The 24,212-nt window shown below is 40.6% G+C and overlaps 1 long non-coding RNA gene across 1 annotated transcript in view; it reads left to right on the top strand.

The window, feature by feature from the left end:
* Nucleotides 1-24,212, top strand: part of LOC102554702 (uncharacterized) — a 47,073-nt gene that overhangs the window by 2,908 nt on the left and 19,953 nt on the right. Inside the window, exons 2-3 of the long non-coding RNA XR_359401.5 lie at nucleotides 1,523-1,590; nucleotides 8,798-8,978. This is a non-coding gene — a long non-coding RNA (uncharacterized LOC102554702). The remainder of the gene's footprint in view (nucleotides 1-1,522; nucleotides 1,591-8,797; nucleotides 8,979-24,212) is intronic.

The raw sequence follows: 24,212 nt of genomic DNA, 5'->3' as shown, positions 1-24,212 counted from the left end.
GTCTGTAAACTCTATAAATATATTATAAATAAGTACACACACACACACACACACACACACTATCTTTCTGGTTTTCTAGCTCAAATGTCAAAGAGTATTCAGTTGTAATTAGATTATAGCCTAATCCTGCTTCTATTTTAATTCATGTAGAATTTGTGTCAGAAATCTTACAAATGACAGTACCTACTCCTTTCATAGCTAGAGCCATGTGAGTTATAAGACATAGCTTTTATTGTTGTTGCTAAAGTTTAAAAATTAGTAGTAGTCTCACACTGTAGACCAGGCTACTATGAAACTTGTGATCCTCTTGCCCCAAGCTATGCAATAGCTGGTGTTTTACAGCTTGCACCATTGGACCTAGCTTGCTTGCTTGCTTGCTTCTATCCTTTTCCTTCCTTCCTTCCTTCCTTCCTTCCTTCCTTCCTTCCTTCCTGTCTTTACTTCCTTATCCCTTTTTTCTTTTTCAGGCGGTTTCATTATGTAGCCCAGACTGGCCCTCACATACATGTGAGTGTCCTTGCCTCTGCCTTGTAAGTGCTGGGATTCTATGTGTGTGCCTCCATGCCTGGCTTTTGCAATTTCAAATTTGTTTGTTTATCCTTTCATTCATTCATTTATTCCTCTACTTTTTATTCTTTGGTGATTTCCTATTCATATATGGTGTAGTTTGGTCATTTTTACCTCTTATTATGCCTGTTCTCCCCTGTCCCTCTTGTGGAACCATATCTTCTTTCTAAGAAGTCCTCGCTTTTACTCTCATGTCTCTTTATTGACGCAAAATCCACGGAGTCGAGTCAGGGTTCTTTGCCATGAAAATAGGCACAAAGTTGTTTACAGAAATATGGGCAAGTTACAGGTGGCTTCACCACTGCAGAGCCCGCCCTCAGCAACCCTTGCTACCGATATCTTATCAGAGAAGTGTTGGGGCTCCTGATCCCCTCCCTTATCTATGATGAAACGTGGATCAGTTACAGTTCTTGAAATTACAAGGAAAAAAAAGTCAAGGAGGCATAAAACTAGAACAGCACAGGATGCCATGGTCATCAAATATGTATAATTTTTATTTCCGATACTCCAAGATCATTTTGGAAATTAATAGCTACTTTTTTTTATTTGTTTGCTTTTGTAGTGCTGGGATTGTGCGTGGGATCCATAACTGGGTGTATTTTACTGCCGACTCATATAGCCTCTTTACTTCCTGTTATGAGACACAGTGTCCCTGAGTCTCTGAGGCTGCCCTTAAGCTCACTCTGAGGTCCAGGCACACCTTGATTTTGAAATCTTCCTGCTTAAGCTCTCCAGGTAGCTGGGATTATAGACCTGCCCACCATACTGCATGGTTTTCTCCTCTATTTCATTGCTAGGATGCATTGAGCATTAGTGTTCCTAGAAGGCAGCAAAAGGATGTAAGTCCCCATCTCATTTAAATCAATCAAATAAAAAAAAAAAAAAACTACCTAACTAATGTGGCTCTTTGCCTTCAGAAATACTTTTATTTTTACCTGTTTTATTTCTTTTTTAGACAACATCTCACAATTTAACCCAGACAGGCCTGCAGTGCACTCAGTAGTAATGCTGGCTTCTAACAAGGTAATTCTTCTATCTCAGGTTACTGAGCGTGTTACAGGTATAAGTCATTATACCCGTTGGGGTCCAGGAGTTGCCCCCACAAACCACACAAACACTGATCTATGTCAGACAGGGATGGTTTATTGAATGCACACCCTAGTGCTGATCGATTAAAACCATAGCTCAAAATTCAGGGGCTGAGCTGTGGCTATGAACATCTTTCTCTGTCAGCTTATAACAGCTAAAACGTCAAAAACCACAGGGAGCTCATGTGCAGGTGCAGGAAATGCTGCCCAATGGTCAGCTCTGACTCAAGCCATCTTAGACGTAACGGTTCACACTGACCTTTGATTTGATGGGTCCTATGCAAAGGTTGTGGAATTTCCTAAGATTAACAGTTGTCATACGGAACATAACAGAGTATGTGGTTAGCATGACCCTGCTCTGAGTCGAGTTATTTTTCTATGTCGGTGACTGGCAGGCATGAAACAAGATGGACTCAGCTATGCTGGGGTGAGGGCAGACTTCACCAATGCCCAGCTTTAAAAATATTTGTAAATTTAACTTTGTTTCTGAAAAGCTCTCAGGGAGAACTTTCCCTCGGGATGGAGACCCTCCAACTCAATGACCAGACCGAGGCCACAGGATGCAATCAGCAAGAGGATTTGGTTTATTGTCGGGATACACAGGCACCTGTGGGCGCTTCAGTCACTCGGGGGACTGGCGCGCCCCACGGAACCAAGGATGGGCTTTTTATAGGATTCTGGGGAGCAGAAGCAAGCATACAGAAGCAGATGCATGGTTACAGGGATATAATTGGTGGATTCTAATGTGGCAAGGGTTCAGCCCGGGGGCAAGTTTCCTAGCTACCTTCCTGAAACATAACGGCTGACTCGGCCCCCCACCAGGGTGTGGGACCTCTCCCGGGGCTTTTCTCATTGTCAGGTGCTCAACTGCAGTTGTCCTGTTGCCAGGCCTTCAACCATACACATCCTGCTTGGCAGCCGCTGTGTACTCAGTGTTCTAACCTTTCCCTGAACCAGTCATCTTAAGCACAGCCTTGCAAAATGGCGTTACTGCTGCTAAGCTGGGGTCTTTCAGTTTCCTGCTTTTTGAAAACATTTTAAATTATACATGTCTACCTATTTATTTAGTGTGTATGTGCGCATGGATGGATGTCATAGCAGAGGTCAGGGGCATGCAGAGGTCAGAGGACAATTCGTGGAAGTCAGATCTCTCCTTCCACCATGTAGGTCCTGGGGATTGAACACAGGATTTTTCAGGCTCGGGGCAAGCATTTCTACCAACTGAGTCATCTTGACAGCTAATAAGATTTTAGAGAAAAATTAAGTACAAGTGTTAACTCATATCAATTTAAATTAATAATCGTATGATATGCTTTTAAATTGTGTCTTGATCATAGGGAATTTCATACTGACAGTGATACAATGATCATATGGATCCTATTTCCTGCCTTCTAGCTCCCACATATCCATGAACTTTGCTCTGTATCACTTTGAATTATTGAAATGCTCAAAAATGAAAGCCATGTTTGGAAGGAGAGTTCTGTGATATCAGTGCTCAACTTTTGGGTTGGGGAGGAAAGAGGGATCTTTGAGGTTCCCGGGCTGTCAGCATAGCTGAATTGATGAGGTCCAAGTTCATTGACAGACTCTGTCTTGTGATAGAGGAGCACACCTGAGGACAACCTCCTGTACACATGCATGTACCCAAGCATCCACAGGCAAGTGCACATCTACACAAACAAGTACATATGCATGTACACATATTTTTTAATTTTAAAGAAATTAAACAAAATAACAGCCATCGTCAGGTACAAATGAGAACAAATATTGATACAGAGGTTGGGGAAAGAGAACTCTTATGTTCTGCTAGCACGAGTGTGAATCAGTGTAGCCGCTTGGAAGGTTTCTGAAGACCTAGAAAGAGAAATAGCCTAAGGCTCACCTATAGCACTTCTGGGCACGTACTCAAAGGCTTTATATCTTATATAGAAGTACTTGCACAATCATGAGCATTGCCATTCTAGTCCCAATAGCTAAAGTATTCAGTCAACCTATATGTCCATCATCAATTGATGACCTGATAATCAAAGTATGGTACATAAACAGGGGAGTCTTACCACTTCTTCCCCCGCTCTCCTCTATCCCCCAGGAAGTACTATCCTTCTGAGGAAGGTTCTGCTGAAGGGCTCATCTTTTTTATTTTTGAAACTTACATTTTATTCTTTGAGAATTTTATACATATATGCATAACATTGAAATAAGATCATATCTGCCCTTTGGTTTCTACTTCCTACTCCCTTTGATGTCACCATGTTTGCCCATCTCCCAAACTCCATGCCTTCTTTTCCTTTTCATTTCTTTTTTAAACAACACACTAAGTCTATTTAGTGCTGCTTATATATGCACAGGTATGGGGCCATTCACTGGAGCATGGAAAAAAAAAAACCTACCAAGGGCTGCCCCTTCCAAAGAAACATTCTGTGATATTCCCTGCATTTTGGCACTGAGGTTAATAAATATATCCCATTTAGGGCTCAGAACTCAAAGTCACTTATGCTCAGCACTGGCACTCGGACCAAGTAAGAACTGTTGCATTGGTCACCTTCCACTGCGGAAAGAACTGTTTTGACCGTCATTGAGAACATCTCAGATCTATATCCATAAACATACATATTTAGAGAGTAGCATTTAGCAGAGCAACAATGCTAACTTCTAATGTAGGGTCTTTGACATCCCCAACCATGGGCTTTTAAAGAGATTTCCAGTACCAGACATGATTTCCCTCCTGTGGAGCAGGCCTAATCAGAAAGTGGTTGGTTACTCCATAACAGTCATGCCACTATTGCATGGCATTGTTGGGTACGTCTTGCCTGACTGGTCTGTATCACACCCTTCAGGGCCCAACATTGTGGAAGACCATGGATGCAACCACATAGCACCTCTGGTACTATGAAATCCAGCCAGGAGAGAGGAAGTTTCCTAGTCAGTTTGAGATTGATTTCTCGATGTCCTGTACCCAAAGCATGTGGTAGCTTCCTCATTAGGCACTTGCCGTAGAGTTATGCTGGGTAACCAGGAGAATGGCAACAGCTTCTGTTGTTTCAGCAACCCCTGTGACCTCCCTACCCAGTAACTCAGGGAGATACCCCATTGCTCAGTAACTAGTGAGTTTCCATAAGGGTTTTTCATAGTCCTTAGTTTCAGTTAACCTGCTCCCTACCTCCTCCTCTGTTCTATTGCCCTGTTCCCACAATCTCTGTGCCAATATCCAGGATTATTCTGAGGAAGACTTTGTTTCTTTTGACTATAATGGGCACCAGTATCAGATGAGCAACTCTCGTTGTCCTAAGGATTGAAGGCAGAAGTATCTCTGTGTGGATTTCACTTATCTACACTTGTCTTAGGACATGGAGCCAATGGCAGGTCAGAGGACTCAGCACTTTGTCAGTGACCCTGCAAGAGGAGGTGGGGAACAGATGAGAAACACAGGCAGGCCAGTGCTGCAGACTCCAATTGGACAACTGATGCGGGTTTGGGCTCACCCTTGGTAGGAGTTTGGAAGGACACGGTTCCCAGCCCTAGAACAGCAGGCTTGGACCTCCATGAGTATCAATAGCCCCTATGGGCTAAGGCTTGCTTGTATACTAATGTACATATTTTCATGTTCCTCCTCCTCCGAGGAATGCCGTCCCTGTTAATGGTAATGACTCCATGATAATTAGAAACAGCTCAAGTCTGGGAGAATGGAGGTGTGGCTTATGTCTCAGCAAAATCGTGAGTGGTTCCTTCAGGTTGTGGAAAACATGAGTTTGAAAATATATAATTCCTCAACCATGTAAAATATAAGGATGCAATATGAATTGTATGAGGAACTTCACAGATCTAAAGGAACAGAGGCAGCTGTGCTATAAGCCAAATATACTAAGGAAGGAGATAAAGAGATTTTGGGAGTGGTGATTGCAGGAGATCCCACCTAGCTAAGGTTTTTTTGTTTATGCTTACAAGGGCATGCAGATTCTTGAGTTCAGGGTTGACCTGGGACAGAGCAAGGTGAGGTAGAAGTGGTAACTTCAGAGTGAGGTCCCACTCAGCTAGTTCATTACCTGTGTGTAACAGAGGCAAGCAGATCTCTGAATTCTTTTACAGTGTTTAAGAAAATGACCTTAGGAGGAAGGAGGTTGGGAGGACCCTCCAGAAGGTACCAGAGACCTGGGAAGTAAGAGCCTCTCAGGATTCTCAGGACTCTCAGGACCTACAGTGGGGAGAGGGAACTTATTGAGCTCACCTCCAGCAGAAAGACAGGGCATCAAGTGAGGGATGGGTTGCTATCCCACAGTCAAAACTCTGACCCATAATTCTTCCTGTCTGAAAGAACTGCAGGATGGATTTTGAGAAGAGCCTGAGGGAAAGAAGGTCCAGCGATGGGTCCAAAGTGGGATCCAGCTCAAGGGGAGGCCCCAAGACCTGACACCATTACTGAGGCTATGGGGCACTCACAAAAAGGGACCTATCATGGTTGCTCTCCAAAAGACCCAACAAGCAGCTGAAAGAGTCAGATGCAGATATGTGCACCCAACCAACGAACAGAAGCTGCTGACCCCTCTGCTAAATTAGGGAAAAGCTGGAGAAAGCTGAGGAGGAGGGCAGAAGACCAGCAGCCTAAATTAACCTGGACCCCCAAGATCTCTCAGACACTGGATCACCAACCAGGCAGCATACACCAGCTGAGATGAGGCTCCCAACACATACAGCAGAGGATTTCTCAGGTCTGGGTTCAGACAGAGAAGATGCACCTAACCCTCGAGAGACTGGAGACCCCAGGGAGTTCAGAGGTCTGGTGGGGTGGATGGGGTGGGTGGAGTGGGTGGGGTGGGGACATCCTCATGGAGATTAGTGGGGAGGAAAAGGTATGGGATGTAGAACAGTTGGAGGGTGGACCTGGAGGGGAATAAAATCTGGAATGTAAAAATAAATAAAAAATTAAAAAAAATGTGCTTGCTGTCTCATAAGAATCAAGGGGCTGAGTTCATGTGATGCTAGTTCATAGGATGGTCAAAAGGGAACCTACAGTAATGACTGTATTGATACATAAATAAACAAATCCTGTGCTTTTGCTCTGCAAGAGGAGAATGTTTAGAATATCAGGAGAGAACTGCTTGGAGAACTGGCTCCAGCAGAACACGGAGTGAGCAGTCTAGAGAGCTGCTTTGAGCAGAGCCTGCGCTGCCAGCTTGGACTCATAGCTTGACTTACAGTCCTGTTGTCGTAGAAATATAAAAAATAAAAAAATGTATTGTTGTCTTTTACCTCGCTAGGTCCAGCACCGTGGTGCCCCAAGATATTGAAAGATCCCTGAAGGGAGACCCTTTCTCAAGTCTTGAGAAATAGTGGACCCCAAACACAAAGAGACCATTTTGGATGTAATACACAAAGGCAAGGTTTATTACGGAGATCTATTACGGAGATCTCCGGGCCGGCATGTATCCCACGCAGGAGACAGAGGTGTCGACCCCGAGTGGCTGGGAGAAGGGCTTTTTAAAGGAAGAAGTCATAAGCTCCAGGAGATGAGGGGATGTCAAAAGGAAATACTAAAAATGTCACAAGGGGAAACTCTCAGAGTCACAGGATTGTTCTTAAGACTCTAGGGTTTAAATGAGGGGAAAGGTCAAGCATTCTCCTGAGAACCGATCCTGATTGTCCTTTAGGGTAAATGTTTGTCAGAGTTGATGAGGCATCTGCATCTGAAACACATCTGGTTAGGCTTGGCCTGGCCGGTTTCCTGGAATACTCTCTGCAGGGCACAATGGCTGGAGGGCACAAAGGGGACTTGAACAAACATCACAGGAGCAGAACAAACCCGTTACTCATTTATTCACGTCCGGTGATAAAAGTGTCAGTGAGTCTGAACCAGTTCTGCATTTTTTTTACTAGCACATATTTTAATTATTTAAGAAATAAATGCAGTGTGTGCTATATAATTATTGTAGACCAATAAAAAGGCACATGATGTTTTTCTTTTTTTTTCTTTTTTTTTATTAACTTGAGTATTTACAATCTGTCTTCCTGAGTCAGATCCTGTTGCTGAGTTTTGAGCTAATTTAAAACCCTATCTCTCAATATCTGCTAGATATCTTGGCGGAAACACATCCCAACTCCTGGGCGACCCAGAGTCTCCTGCGGCCACACACTTTCCTACACTCAAACCATCACATAAAAGAACACACTACACAATAATCTTTGACCCAGTTGGTAAGATATAATTGCCCACTTAAACATACAAAGCCCTGTACCATCCATCCCTTGAGAACATTAATAACAACCTGTAAATACACAGAGCAGAATTTTAACGTCAGCCTCCATCGTCCTGCTACTGCTTCTCTCCCTTTCTCTCCCTCCTGTCTCTTCCTTTCTGTTCTAGTCTCCTCCTCTCCATTCAAACTTCTCACCCGCCCACCCTTCCTTCTCCTCCAATGACAGGCCTCCTTCTATCCTGTACCAGCCCCTCACCTGTACTTTACAAATTCAATGGGGGAGAAGGTTCTGGTGAAGTCACCTGATTCCTGAGTACTAACTAGGCTGCAGTCCTTGGGGCAGTGGAATTAGAATAAAAATACAGATAACTTCAGGACAAATCACAACAGAGTTCTTTATTTTGCTGCTTACAAACAGCCCTTTCCTCAGAACCCCTCTCCAAGCCTAGACTGGTCCTTGGCCCCGTGAGATGGAACATACACCACTCATAACTTGGTTAGCTGTTACTTTATTCTCTTCGCTTTCTGAGGACTTTCCCCTGTCCCATGAAAATGATTTTTCTCCCAGGGATTTGCAGACTGCATACTGCCTAATATATCTTGAGTGGATGCTTATAGTAAGAATATGTAATTGAAGGCACCCGTATTTTGAGACAGAATAAGCAATCTTCCTTTATTGGGTACAAATAAGTTGCCTGATTATAGTACATATTTTTATGGAGTAACACCAAGTATTCTTAAAGTATGTACCGAGAAAATGTGAAGACACTTAACGCTGCACCACTTTTAATATTGTATACTTAGTGTCATTTTCAATAACCAGCTGCATTATCTAACAAATGCTTTAACGTCTGGGCTTCTCGGAGGTTTGCAGACCATTTCATTATCCGACCCAGAAATTAATCTCATGTCATTTAGCAATCATGTTACAGCTCTAAACTTCTCTTTCAGGCCTTTGGAGGTGTGTAGTCTGTTCCACTAACACACATTTCCCACCGTTCACCTGCAGAAGATGTTCCTCAGATTCCACACCCCGCTGACTCTAGGGAGATTTGACCTGTGGTTTGCAGAGCCGCCAGGAGATTATGAAAAAAGGGCAAGAGGAAGCCATCTTTGGTGACAACTTATGAAGGTAGAGGGATGCTTTTTTGGTTTTAGCTCCTGGCTAGACAGTGGATTTGAGTCTTTGGCTAACAGAAACTTTAACTTTTGTCATCCTGTCTTAGAAATAAGAGTCATTTTGTTGTTGTTGTTCTTGTTGCTATTATTATTATTATTATTATTATTATTATTATTATTATTATTATTATTATATTCATTTACATCCCAAATGTTGACCCCTGGTTCCCCCTTGCGGAATTCTTCCGCCCTCCCCTCCACCTCTGAGAGGGTGGCATATGTCCACCTCCCCTATTGGGTGTGCCCCCACCCTGAGGCATCAAGTTTTCACAGATTATGCTCACCCTTTCTCACTGAGGCCAGACAAGACAGCCTTCTGCTACATATTTGCTGGGGACCTCATACCAGCCTGTGTGGCTGGTTGGTGGTTGGTCTCCTGGAGCTCCCAGGGGTTTAGTTACTTGACACGGTTGGTCTTTCTGTGGGTTTGCCATCTCCTTGAGGCCCTTCAGGCTTTCCCCTAACTCTTCCATAGGGATCCTCAATCTCAGTCTGATGCTTGGCTATAAGTGTCTTTCTGCATCTGTCTCAGTCAGCCAGGCTAGGTGCCTGTCTGCAAGCATGACTGTTGTTGATCTCTTGGTTGTTTTACCGACCCCTGTTGGCCTCATGCCTCTTCTATCATTCCCTGTCTATGTGTTAAATTTCCTCAATTTAAATCACATGTGGTGGTTTCATGGCCGATTGCTAACTGGTGTAAGAATTGTGGCAACCCATTATGTGTTTAATGCGAATTTATAATTTATAGCTACTTTTCAATTTCAAAATAGAGACCTTAAAACAACCTAGGGACTAATGAATAATTTAATAAGGCAAAGGGTTCAAAGGAAGTGATGGTTGACTTATAATTTTTAATGTAAATATTATTTGATTTATTTTAAATTTTGCATTGAATTATTGAATTGTATAATTCAGTAAAATATCGAAGTTTGATAATGTTTAAATAAAGGGTATATTTTTTTTCTTTAACAATTCTTTTTTTTTTGGATTTTTTAATTTACATGTCAAATGTTATTCCCTTTCCTGATTTCCCGGACATAAGCCCCCTATCCCATCCCCCTTCCCTTCTTCTATAAGGGTGTTCTCCTCCCCATCCGCCCCCCTTCCCACAACCCCCCCTCTGACTCTGCCACCTGTGCAGTTGGAGCCCTGGGTCAGTCCATGTATAGTCTTTGGGTAGTGGTTTAGTCCCTGGGAGCTCTGATTGGTTGGCATTGTTGTTCTTATGGAGTTTCAAGGCCCTTCAGCTCTTTCAACCATTTTTCAAATTCCTCCAATGGGGGTCCCGTTATTAGTTCAGTGGTTTGCTGCTAGCATTCACCTCTGTATTTCACATGCTCTGGCTGTGTCTTTCAGAAGACATCTACATCCGGTTCCTGTCAGCATGCACTTCTTAGCTTCATCCATCTTATCTAGTTTTGGTGGCTGTATGTGTATGTGGCTGTAGCACTTGTAGGGCAGGCTTTGAATGGCCGTTCCTTCAGTCTCTACTCCAAATTTTGCCTCCATATCCCCTCTTATAAATATTTTTGTTCCCCCTTTTAAGAAGGAGTGAAGCATCTGCATTTTGGTCATCCTTCTTGAGCTTCATGTGGTCTGTGGATTATATCTTGGGTAATTCAAGCTTTGGGCTAATATCTACTTATCAGTGAGTGCATACCATGTGTGTTTTTCTGTGATTGGGTTACCTCACTCATGATGATATTTTCTAGTTCATTCCATTTGCCTATGAATTTCATGAAGCCATTGTTTTTGATAGCAGAGTAGTACTCTAGTGTGTAAATGTACCACATTTTCTTTATCCATTCCTCTGCTGAAGGGCATCTGGTTATTTTTTTTCCAGCTTCTGGCTATTATAAATAAGGTTGCTATGAACATAGTGGAGTATGTGTCTTTGTTGTATGTTAGAGCATCTTTTGGGTATATGCCCAGGAGAGGTAAAGCTGGATCCTCAGGTAGTGCAATGTCCAATTTCCTGAGGAACCTCTAGACTGATTTCCAGAATGGTTGTACCAGTTTGCAATCCCACCAACAATGGAGGAGTGTTCCTCTTTCTCCACATCCTCGCCAGCATCTGCTGTCACCTGAGTTTTTGATCTTGGCCATTCTGACTGGTGTGAGGTGGAATCTCAGGGTTGTTTTGATTTGCATTTCCCTGATGACTAAGGATGTTGAGCATTTCTCTAGGTACTTCTCAGCCATTCGATATTCCTCAGCTGAGAATTCTTTATTTAGTTCTGTACCCCATGTTTAATAAGGTTATTTGGCCCTCTGGAGTCTAATTTCATGAGCTCTTTGTATAGCTTGTGGGGTTTTTTGCTTGGGGAGGCACCATAAACTATTCTGTATTGCCAGATTATTTCCGTATTGATATCTGGCTGTTCCATATGTCACTGAGCAGTGACATACTGGATACAGAAGTCACTGATGGCATTGTGTGATAAATATGAAGATGTGTGGGAGTGACCTGGGACAATAAAGGGAAAGTGATGAGTAAGGGTGAAGTAGCATTAATGAATCACATGGGCATGGGAAGCTCACACTTGACTTACGTTCTTATTGGTTGTTAACTATGATCTTGGACAGACCACGACAGTGTTCTAAGGATCTGCACCTTCTCCCATGAATGTCACAACTCTACATAATAATTCTGCTACTTTGTTTTGTGAATATGAGAGCTGTGTATAAAGGAAGACTATTATAGAGTTTTTCTTTCAAAGAACTCATCCTGAAGTCCTGAACATGCTCATTGGCAGATTGATAGACATTTGACAAGAAGAGTCGCTCAAAGAAAAGTCAATGAAGCAGGTAGAGAAGAGCAGCTACTATGAGTGGGCTTCAGTTGACATTGAGGAAGGTGGCGCTAGGGTGACCGCGGAATGAGTAAGAATCTCTTAACTTAGAAAGGACTCAAGAGAAAAAACCAACAACAATGGATTTATCCCACATTCTTCCCACTTAAGTCCTATAATAGCCACTGTCAAGTACAGGCCATCCATTTAGAAAGTCCATAGATGTGATGTATTCCATGGATACAATGGTTACAATGGAGTGTGGTGGGTAACCAGCTATCCTCACCTATCCTATGAAATAGAAAGGCGAGGGAATGAGCCAGGGAAATGAAAACCAACACGGATCAATCTTAAAGCTTTAGAGTTTGTAGGACATTAAGCTCCCAGGTGCCTGGCTTGTGATTTCCTGGTGTACAACTGCTTGCCAACTCTCATACATGTCATTTCCTGGTGTACTGCTTGCCAACTCTCATAAGTGTCATTCTTTATCATCATTCTCCATGATCTCGTCTTGACTGCTAGTTGACTTAACTCTTTGTGTCTGAATGTTAGTTGCCTAAGGAGTGACTTCCCCCCTTTTAAATTTGGGGTTTTTCCAGAGATTGTCCAAAGGAGAGAACTTGGGAGTTATGTGGCTTTTTCAAAAAGACATTATTTAATAACTATGTCAACCAATTTGATGCTAGGCTCAGGCATGTGATATCTTGGTCTTATCCAGGTCTACAATTCTGTATTTGTCAAATACAAAAAAAATTTGCTTCTTTGGAGTGGTGGTGGAATGGTGGGATGCAGAATGGAGGCAGACGGGGTAGAACTTTAATATTAAACTAGGATTTAATAAGTAAAATTAATTTTCATTAATCCAACACTGATCTAATTTATGTAACAACAAATAATTATATACATTCTTACATAAAAAAGAAATTGGTGCATTCTCTTTCCCGCTGTGTCAATAGTAGTGTTTTAAAATACACTTCATTGTAAGCAATGGGAATGTATGACGCACCGAAGTATCTGTCTGGAGTCTTACCACAGAGTGCACTCCAGGCATCCAGATCACACACACGAACAGTATTCACAATGGGATTTATAGAAACATTTAAGAAGTAGAGGTAGATTTAGAGGATTAGTATAAAAATCACAGGATTGCCTGACATGTCATATTTCTTCAAAAAGTTTCCGGGATATAGATTAGACAGAGTCTCTTGGCTTCTCACGAAGGTGATTTGTCCATTCGAAGAGAACCCAAATCAGCTCGATATTATGACCGAGTGTTCAGCCAGACAAGGAACTCCTCCACAGTGCAGCTGCCAGCTAAGCACTGCTTTACCATTCGTTTTCCAATTATGTCAAGGAGTACAAGGCATATTTGCAGTCTTCTGCTGTGTCTTTGTGTCCCACTGTCATTAGCTCTTGGGTTTCCTCTCTGCTTCACTTCCCCAGTGTAGCAGATTGAACATGCAGAGCATAGAGCACAGAAGAATGATGACACGTGGGTCCCTGTCTTCTGGCACACTCTGCTAATCTGCCTCAACTGCCATCACCAATTAGGGTGAAGCAATGACTCCCATCTTGGCTGTTACTGTATTTAAATGCACTTGGAGAGCCGCACGTGCACGTTTCACTTGATGAACTTATTATCCAGTGCGTAATGTAAGGAGACAAGAGGTTATATTTCAAGATTTGCGGACTTTATAAATAGGTGAAATATGCTATCCATGTAAATGTATATAGTAATAGATGGTCTTTAAAAATATAAATTAATGACCATGTATTCAGCAATGGGCTAAGAAATAAGACTGTGCTAATACTTTTGAATTCCAGTCACAACCCCTGCCAATATATGTTAGAATACGTATTAGAATACGTATGTTAAGACATATACATTAAAAGATATATTAGTATGTGTACATATATGTGAATGTGTGTGTTTATTTCTTCCTCCTCCATACAACTCTAACTGGTATGTTTAAATATTTAACATTTATTTTTTAATGAGTACTCCATATTATCATTATTGTATGTATAGAATAAATTATGCATAATCATATATATAATAAAATGTGTGTATAATATAAATACATGTATATATAGTACATAACACACACACACATATATACATACATACATACATACATACACACACATATGGAGATGAAACATAGATGATTAAAGACACTGGGAATATTTGGTCAAAATAAGTGGATGAGAAATAGGTCTGTACTGTCCTCCCTCAGGGGCAGCATGATGGCTGCTTCTGTGTTCTCCAGGGGTTTTCCAATCCTTATCACTTCTCTCGTGGCCAGAAATTTGTTTTGCCTTCATTCTGACTTCTTGTTCAATGCAAATGAACACTGATGCAGAATAAACTCCTCCATTAGACACTTTAGGAAGAACATGTTGGAGATCACCGCACTCTCATGAGAACAGTGGCTGTGTGTCAGTGCTTACATTTGTTTTCACTGTGTGTAGAGAGCTGACTCTCTGCCCTTGCCTGCAAACCACACTATTTATCTAAAGTAAATGAATGTGTTCAGAAAACAGAGGTTTGTTTTGTTTTTTTAATAGGCTTTTGAAGGATGCGAAGGTTTCGTTATTTTGAGAATCCAAAAGTCAAGTGTTTTGTGTTCTATTGAATTTCACTTCAAACAGTGAGCTTCTTAAAAGAAATCGCTTATCCCCACAGGAAGTGCAGGTGTGCAACAGTACACATGTAGGCACATCAATGTGACAATGCCTATTCTTTACATATATGTGCCATGCCACATGTATGCGTGTGTGTGTGTGTGTGTGTGTGTGTGTGTGTGTGTGTGTATGCCAAAATTTTCTGATATAAAAATTGATGTATGTTCATAACTTAAATATATATTTTAGAAGTAGGTGATGCTGGTCATGTGAACTTAATTTATATTTAATATAGGATAAACAATGCTAACTGACATTTGGTTTTCCCTATCTTCTGAATTATATAGATATTAAGATGCTATAAGTACTTATATTTTCTTATTGATTCAACCTTATACTGCTCCTTATATATGCTAAACATATCAGATTGATTGTATACCTTCTGATTTTTTTCCATCTTTATTAAATTGGGTATTTCTTATTTACATTTCAAATGTCATTCTTTTTCCTGGTTTCTAGGCCAACATCCCCCTAACCCCTCTCCCTCCCCTTCTCTATGGGTGTTCCCCTCCCAATCCTCCCCCCATTACCGCCCTCCCCCCTACAATCACGTTCACTGGGGGTTCAGTCTTAGCAGGAACAAGGGCTTTCCCTTCCACTGGTGCTCTTACTAGGATATTCATTGCTACCTTTGCAGTTGGAGCCCAGGGTCAGTCCATGTATAGTCTTTGGGTGGTGGCTTAGTCCCTGAAAGTTCTGGTTGGTTGGCATTGTTGTTCATATGGGGTCTCAAGGCCCTTCAGTTCTTTCTCTGATTCCTTCAACGGGGGTCCCCTTCTCAGTTCAGTGGTTTGCTGCTGGCATTCGCCTATGTATTTGCTGTATTCTGGCTGTGTCTCTAAGGAAAGATCTACATCCAGTTCCTGTCAGCCTGCACTTCTTTGCTTCTTTGCTTTATCTAGTTTGGTGGCTGTATATGTATGGGCCACAGGTGGGGCAGGCTCTGAATGGGCGTTCCTTCAGCCTCTGTTCTAAACTTTACTTCCCTATCCCCTCCCAAGGTTATTCTTGTTCCCCTTTTAAAGAAGGAGTGAAGCATCCACATTTTCGTTATCCTTCTCAAGTTTCATGTGTTCTGTGCATCTTGGGTAATTCGAGCATTTGGGCTAATATCCACTTATCAATGAGTGCATAACATGTGTGTTTTTCTGTGATTGGGTTAACTCACTCAGGATGATATTTTCCAGTTCCATCCATTTGCCTATGAATTTCATGATGTCATTGTTTTTGATAGCTGAGTAGTATTCAATTGTGTAGATGTACTCCATTTTCTGTATCCATTCCTCTGTTGAAGGGCATCTGGGTTCTTTTCAGCTTCTGGCTATTATAAATAAGGCTGTGATGAACATAGTGGAGCACGTGTCTTTGTTATATGTTGGGGCATCTTTTGGGTATATGCCCAAGAGAGGTATAGCTGGATCCTCAGGCAGTTCAATGTTCAATTTTCTGAGGAACCTCCAAACTGATTTCCAGAATGGTTGTACCAGTCTGAAATCCCACCAACAATGGAGGAGTGTTCCTCTTTTTCCACAACCTCGCCAGTATCTGCTGTCACTGGAGTTTTGGATCTTAGCCATTCTTACTGGTGTGAGGTGGAATCTCAGGGTTGTTTTTATTTGCAGTTATCTTATGACTAAAGATGTTGAGCATTTCTCTAGGTGTCTCTCAGCCATTTGATATTCCTCAGCTGTGAATTCTTTGTTTAGCTAGGGTTATTTGTCTCCCTGCGGTCTAACTTCATGAGTTCTTTGTATATTTTGAATATGAGCCCTCTATCAGTTGTAGGATTAGAAAAGATCTTTTCCCAATATATTGGTTGCTGTTTTGTCCTAACGACAGTGTCCTTTGCCTTATAGAAGCTTTGTAGCTTTATGAGATCCCATTTGTCAATTCTTGATCTTAGAGCATAAGCCATTGGTGTTTTGTTCAGGAAATTTTCTCCAGTGCCCATGTGTTAGAGATTCTTGCCCACTTTTTCTTCTATTAGTTTGAATATATCTGGTTTGATGTGGAGGTCCTTGATCCACTTGGACTTAAGCTTGGATGGTTTTGGCTCCTTTGTCAAAAATCAAGTGACCATAATAGGTGTGTAGGTTCATTTCTGGTTCTTCAATTCTATTTCACTGGTCTATCTGCCTGTCTCTGTACCAATACCATATAGTTTTTTTTTAACCTCTATTGCTCTGTAATACTGCTTGAGTTCAGGGATAGTGATTCGCCCAAGGTCCTTTCATTGTTGAGGATAGTTTTAGCTATTCTGGGTTTTTTACTATTCCAGATGAATTTGCAATTTGTTCTGTCTAACTCTATGAAGAATTGAATTGGAATTTTGATGGGGATTGCATTGAATCTGTAGATAGTTTTTGATAAAATGGCCATTTTTACTATATTAATCCTGCCAATCCATGAGCATAGGAGATCTTTCCATCTTCTGAGATCTTCTTCAATTTCTTTCTTCAGAGGCTTGAAGTTCTTATCATAAAGATCTTTCACTTGCTTGGTTAAAGTCACACCGAAGTATTTTATATTATTTGGGACTATGATGAAGGGTGTCATTTCCCTAATTTCTTTCTCAGCTTGTTTCTCTTTTGTGTAGAGGAAGGCTACTGATTTATTTGAGTTAATTTTATACCCAGCCACTTTGCTGAAGTTGTTTATCAGCTTTAGTAGTTCTCTGGTGGAACTTTTGGGTTCACTTAAATATACTATCATGTCATCTGCAAATAGTGATATTTTGACTTCTTCCTTTCTGACATGTATCCCTTTGATCTCCTTTTGTTGTCTGATTGCTCTGGCTAGGACTTTGAGAACTATATTGAAGAAGTAGGCAGAGAGTGGGGAGCCTTGTGTAGTTCCTGATTTTAGTGGGATTGCTTCAAGTTTCTCTCCATTTAGTTTAATGTTAGCTACTGGTTTGCTGTATTTGGCTTTTACTATGTTTAGGTATGGGCCTTGAATTCCTGTTCTTTCCAGGACTTTTATCATGAAGGGGTGTTGAATTTTGTCAAATGCTTTCTCAGCATCTAATGAAATGATCATGTGGTTTTGTTCTTTCAGTTTGTTTATATAGTGGATTATGTTGATGGTTTTCCATGTATTAAACCATCCCTGTATATTGGGATGAAGCCTACTTGATCATTGTTTTGATGTGTTCTTGGATTTGGTTTGCAAGAATTTTATTGAATATTTTTGCATCAATATTCATAAGGGAAATTGGTCTGAAGTTCTCTTTCTTTGTTGGGTCTTGTGTGGTTTAGGTATAAGAATAATTGTGGCTTCATAGAAGGGATTCAGTAATGCTCCATCTGTTTCAATTTTTGTGGAATAGTTTGGATAGTATTGGTATGACATATTTTATGAAGGTCTGATAGAATTCTGCACTGAACCCGTCTGGACCTGGGCTCTTTTTGGTTGGGAGACTTTTAATGACTGCTTCTATTACTTTAGGAGTTATGGGGTTGTTTAACTGGTTTATCTGTTCCTGATTTAACTTCAGTACCTGGTATCTGTCTAGGAAATTGTCTATTTCCTCCAGATTTTCAAGTTTTGTTGAATATAGGCTTTTTCAGTAGGATCTGAAGATTTTTTGAATTACCTCTGACTCTCTTGTTATGTCTCCCTTTTCATTTCTGATTTTGTTAATTTGGACACACTCTCTGTGTCCTCTGGTTAGTCTGGCTAAGGGTTTATCTATCTTGTTGATTTTCTCAAAGAACCAGTTTTTGGTTCTGTTGATTCTTTGTATAGTCCTTTTTGTTTGACTTGGTTGATTTCAGCTCTGAGTTTGATTATTTCCTGTCTTCTACTCCTCCTGGATGTATTTGCTTCTTTTTGTTCTAGAGATTTTAGTTGTGCTGTCAAGCTGCTGATATATGCTCTCTCCTGTTTCTTTCTGCAGGCACACAGCGCTATGAGTTTTCCTCTTAGCCCAGCTTTCATTGTGTCCCATAAGTTTGGGTATGTTGTAACTTCATGTTTATTAAATTCTAAGAAGTCTTTAATTTCTTTCTTTATTTCTTCCTTGACCAGGTTATCATTGAGTAGAGCATTGTTCAACTTCCACGTATATGTGGGCATTCTTTCCTTATTGTTATTGAAGAACAGCTTTAGCCCGTGGTGGTCTGATAGGACGCTTGGGATTATTTCTATCTTTCTATGTCTGTTGAGGCCTGTTTTGTGCCTGATTATATGGTCAATTTTGGAGAAAGTACCATGAGGTGGTGAGAAGAAGTTATATCCTTTTGTTTTAGGATAGAATGTTCTACAAATGTCTGTTAAGTACATTTGGTTCATAACTTCTGTTAGTCTGTATATGTCTCTGTTTAATTTCTTTTTCCATGATCTGTCCATTGATGAGGGTGGGGTGTTGAAATCTCCTACTATTATTGTGTGAGGTGCAATATGTGCTTTGAGCTTTAGTAAGGTTTCTTTTATGTATGTAGGTGCCCTTTTATTTGGAGCATAAATATTTAGGATTGAGAGTTCATCTTGGTGGATTTTTCCTTTGATGAATATGAAGTGTCCTTCCTTATCTTTTTTGATGACTTTTAGTTGAAAATTGATTTTATTTGATATTAGAATGGCTACTCCAGCTTGCTTCTTCTGACCATTTGCTTGGAGAGTTGTTTTCCAGCCTTTCACTCTGAGGTAGTGTCTGTCTTTGTCTCTGAGGTGTGTTTCCTGTAGGCAGCAAAATGCTGGGTCCTCATTGCATATCCAGTTTGTTAATCTGTATCTTTTTATTGGGAAATTGAGTCCATTGATGTTGAGAGATATTAAGGAATAGTGATTGTTGCTTCCTGTTATCTTCGTATTTGGAGGTGAGATTATGTTTGTGTGCTTGTTTGCTCTTTGTTTTGTTGCAAAACGATTAGTTTCTTGCTTTTCCTAGGGTTTAGCTTGCCTCCTTGTATTGGACTTTACCATTTATTATTTTTTGTAGGGCTGGATTTGTAGAAAGATATTGTGTAAATTTGATTTTGTCATTGAATATCTTGGTTTCTCCATCTATGTTACTTGGGAATTTTGCTCGATACAGTAACCTGAGCTGGCATTTGTGTTCTCTTAGGGTCTGTATGACATCTGTCCAGGATCTTCTGGCTTTCATAGTCTCTGGTTAGAAGTCTGGTGTGATTCTGATAGGGTTGCCTTCATATGTTACTTGACTTTTTTCCCTTACTGCTTTCAATATTTTTCTTTGTTTTGTGCATTTGGTGTTTTGACTATTATGTGATGGGAGGAGTTTCCTTTTTGGTCCAATCTATTTGGAGTTCTGTAGGCTTCTTTTATGTTTATGGGCATCTCTTTCTTTAGGTTAGGGAAGTTTTCTTCTATGATTTTGTTGAAGAAATTTTTGGTCCTTTGAGTTGGGAGTCTTCCCTCTCTTCTATACCTATTATGCTTAGGTTTGATCTTCATTGTTTCCTGGATTTCCTGTATGTTTTGTGCCAGTAGCTTTTTCCATTTTCCATTATCGTTGACAGTTGTGTCGATGATTTCTATGGAATCTTCTGTTCCTGAGATTCTCTCTTCTATCTCTTGTATTCTGTTGGTGATGCTTGTATCTACGACTCCTTGTTTCTTCCTTTGGTTTTCGATATCCAGGGTTGTCTCCCTTTGTGCTTTATTGTTTCTATTTCCATTTTCAATTCCTTCACCTTTTTGATTGTGTTTTCCTGTAATTCTTTCAGGGATTTTTGTGTTTCCTCTCTAAGGGCTTCTACTTGTTTACTTGTGTTTTCCTGCATTTCTCTAAGGGAGTTCTTTATGTCTTTCTTGAAGTCCTCCATCATCATGATCAAATGTGATTTTATATGTAGATCTTGCTTTTCTGGTGTATTTGGATATTCAGTGTTTGCTTTGGTGGGAGAATTGGGCTCTGATGATGTCATGTAGTCTTGGTTTCTGTTGCTTTGGTTCCTGCTCTTGCCTCTGGCCATCAGGTTGTCTCTGGTTTTACTATTGTTTTGCTATTTCTGACAGTGGCTTGAGCTTCCTATAGGCCTGTGTGTCAGGAGTGCTATAGACCTGTTTTCCTGTTTTATTTCAGCCAGTTATGGGAACAGAGTGTTCTGCTCTCAGACGTGTAGTTGTTCCTGTCCACTGGCTTTCAGCTGTCCCTGTGGGTAGGTACCAGAAGGCCCTGTCCCTACTTCTCCTAGGTCCCTGGGCACAGGGGGCCCAGATGGCACTAGGTGTTTTCCTCTAGAGTCAGAAATGTGGGCAGAGAGTAGTCTCCTCTGGTTTCCCAGGCGTGTCTGCCCCTCTGAAAGTCTAGCTCTCATTTATATTCATCCTTAAATTAAACATTATACACATTTCTCATTTTATTAATCATATAAACATAATTATATACTTATATATTTGATGATTTGTACTTTTTCAACAGGATTTTAGTTTTTAAATTTTTGGTATGTATTTCCTTGTTTAGGGTTTTCTTTGTCTTTTAGAGGCAGGTTTCATGTATGTTTCATGCAAATGTTAGGCTGACAATGATGACCTTGAACTCCTGATCCTCTTGCCTCTACCTCTTGAGTTCTGGGGTTCCAGAACTGCACAGGCCTCTCTTTGCAGGTAGTCCAATTTCTGCAATGATGAAGATCAAACTCAGGGCTTTGTGCATGCTACAATCTGTGATCTGACAACTCACCTACATCACCAGCTCTTTTTCTCCAATTTTATTCCTTTGTTTAAAAAAACAAGATTTTTCTATTTACCTGTCATTGTCCTGGAACTCATTGTGTAGAAAAGACTGGTCTTAAAATCACAGAGCTCTTCTTGCCTCTGCCCTCCAAGTGCTGGGTTAGAGGTATGTGCCATCATATCTGGTCTTCAATATCTATCTATCTATCTATCTATCTATCTATCTATCTATCTATCACCTATGTATCTGTCTATGTATCTATTATCTATATCTATATATATTATCTATCTACATAGTTACCTATTTATTTTCTACCTTCCTATCTATGTATGTATGTATCATCTATGTATGTGTGTGTATCTGTTTATCTATCTATCTATCTATCTATCTATCTATCTATCTATCTTGGAGCTCTCTGTATGTCAGTGTACACACTCATAAAGTATTTCATTTTAGCACTGTTTAGGCATGCTAAGTCATTGTTTGCCTTAAATGTAATATTTCCCTCCAGATGTTTGGTTTATCTCTAATTTTTAAAAAAAAACATTACACATTGCCTCAATTTTGTGTTGCCATAGCAAACTTAGAAACTTAAAGCAGCACAAGATTTTTAACCTTATAATACTGTCATTCAGCAGTGTGGATGCCTCATGGTTAGGTGGGCTGCTTTCTTGACGGTTGTACAAAGCACAGGTGCAGGTTCCAATGAGAGTTTTCATCTCGTATTAGGCTAGGGCTCCTCCTAACTTTATATTTGAGTTGCTAGAAATCTTTTTTTTTTTTTTTTGCAGATGTAAGCCTAAGGCTTTCACCTTTTTGTAGTATACTGCCTCAATTCTTTTCTTGCTGCCATGATAAAATACTCTAACAAAAGAAGCTTAAGGGAAAATGGGGTTTATCTTGGCTCTCTGTTCACTGACAGAGTCTGTTATGGCAGGAAGTCAAAATATCAAGAGCTCGAAGTGGTTGGTCACATGGCGTTAAGAATCATGAAGCTTAGCATGCACGAATTCATGCTGCTTGTTAGTTAGCTCCCTTTCTCCACTTATAGTCTACCTACCCATAGTGGCTGGATCTTTCTGCCTGAAGTAAGGTAATCAAAATAATCTCCCACAGGCTCATCTCCCAGGTGATCTTCTCAGGTTGATAACACCAACCATCATACCTATGAAAGGAGGAGTTTTTTTTTTTTAAAGCCCTTTTGGAGTTACTCATTATTCTCTGAAATGATGTGAACCATTTCACAATATGGAAGTCTGTTTACTGGAAGTTAGCAGAGACACCTGTAATCATAATGTCATTGTACACTGTGTAAAGATTATCTTTGCATTAGTCAAATGCTGGTTTCTGTGCCTTCATATCTGTTTGAGTCCTTATTCTGAGAATCTCTTGTCTCAATGTGGTATAAACATTGATCCCCAATTATTCCTTGATTGGTCAATGGCTGAACAGGGGAGAGAACAGAGCAGAATTACCTCCCAGCCAGGGGAGGGGCAGGAGAAAGAAGTGGGGATTAGCCATGGTGAGAGAGCCCAAGAGAGACCAAGGGAAAGCACCTGGAGGCCAGAGAACCAGATCCATACTAAAATGCAGCTATCACTGGGATGTTTGACTGGGAGAAAGCCAGATCAGTTTAGTGGATTAGAATAGAGTGCTACTGCTCAGTTGTTGTGCCCTTAAAGTTGGTAAATAAATAGAATAGTCCAGTCTCAAGTATTTAGGAGCTAGTTAAGAGGAAAACTGCCTCAAACACTTATTAGAAAAAAGTTACAGATACTAGTTTTGAATCTTTTCTAAATCTCTTACAGTCCCTCTGATTACATCAGGCTGAGAGTATTATTCTCCATGATTAAATTGTCTATAGAGATCTTGCTGATTTCCCAAAATCTTTTCTGCTGCATGGCAATGCCACAATGGAGATGAATCAGCAGCGTCATACTGAGCTGCCCCACTCACAGCTCAGGATGCTACGCTAAGAGGTGGAAATCCTGGGTATTGTTCCGGAGTTCTGCCTGTGATGTGATCATGTTTTTTAAATGAATTATTCCTGAGCAGTATTTTGAGTGAGAAATGCCCCTCCCTGGTTCATGCACTTGAACATTTGACCTCAGTGGAGGCACTGTCTGGGGAGGCTGTGGAGAAGTACCACCCTGCTAGAGGAAATGCATCACGGGTATTGACAGTTTCCAGCCTCCCTCCACTTGAAGTTTCTCCCTACTTCCCGTTTGAAGTTTAGACATGACCTCTTAGTTTCCTGCTCCTGGCCTATACTTCTGATTTTTAAATAGAGTGTCTCATTATACAGTCCAGAGTCCCTGAACTCATGGACAGTTTCCTGCCTGAGTCTCCTGCATCTGGAATTACAGGCATGCCTCATTATTCCCAACTCTAAACCAAAACTTAATATTAGAGAAAAAAAGAAATCATCCCAGAAGCGAGATCAGTTCTGAAGGTTTTATTTTATATGCCTAATAATACACATTGGAAACACATGGAGCAGACCGCATAAAGAGGTAACTGACAAACCTTTAATCATTTCAATGCCTCACCCCCTGATACAATAATAAAGTTAGGAAAACAATAAAAAAATATGGAAAGCCAACATTGCCTAAGTCAGTTTATACAGCTTGTACATTAAATGGCAGAGAAACACAAGATATAACTGCCAAAACAGATCATCTTGAACACCATGAAGTGGGTCAAGAAAGTCAAGTGGATTGAAGTTGAAACTGCTATATTCTTTAAGTATAATGCAATCGAAATACTCAATTACATAAGAGAACAGCAAATGACCAACTTTCCAGAAATCATATAACATGCTTCCAGATAACCTGTGACTCAGGGACAGTCAGACGGATAATGAGCATCTTGAAATAGTGCGGTAAAAACACTTTAAAAAGCAAGAGGTGTCAGCCCTGTTTGTGAAGTTTTTCTTACATTGAAGGATGGATTAACAGGAATTTGTTACGGATTTTAGTTTCAATGTGTCTTATACATCTACCTCAGATGCAAACTAAAAACTTAGGAAGTATTCTTTGCAAAACGCCAAGTATAATCCAGAATGGTT

The sequence above is a fragment of the Rattus norvegicus genome, chromosome 14, assembly GCF_036323735.1.
Source record: "Rattus norvegicus strain BN/NHsdMcwi chromosome 14, GRCr8, whole genome shotgun sequence".
Lineage (NCBI taxonomy): Eukaryota > Metazoa > Chordata > Mammalia > Rodentia > Muridae > Rattus > Rattus norvegicus.
Note: the sequence above shows the minus strand (reverse complement) of the source record. Positions and strands in the feature narration are given on the sequence as shown.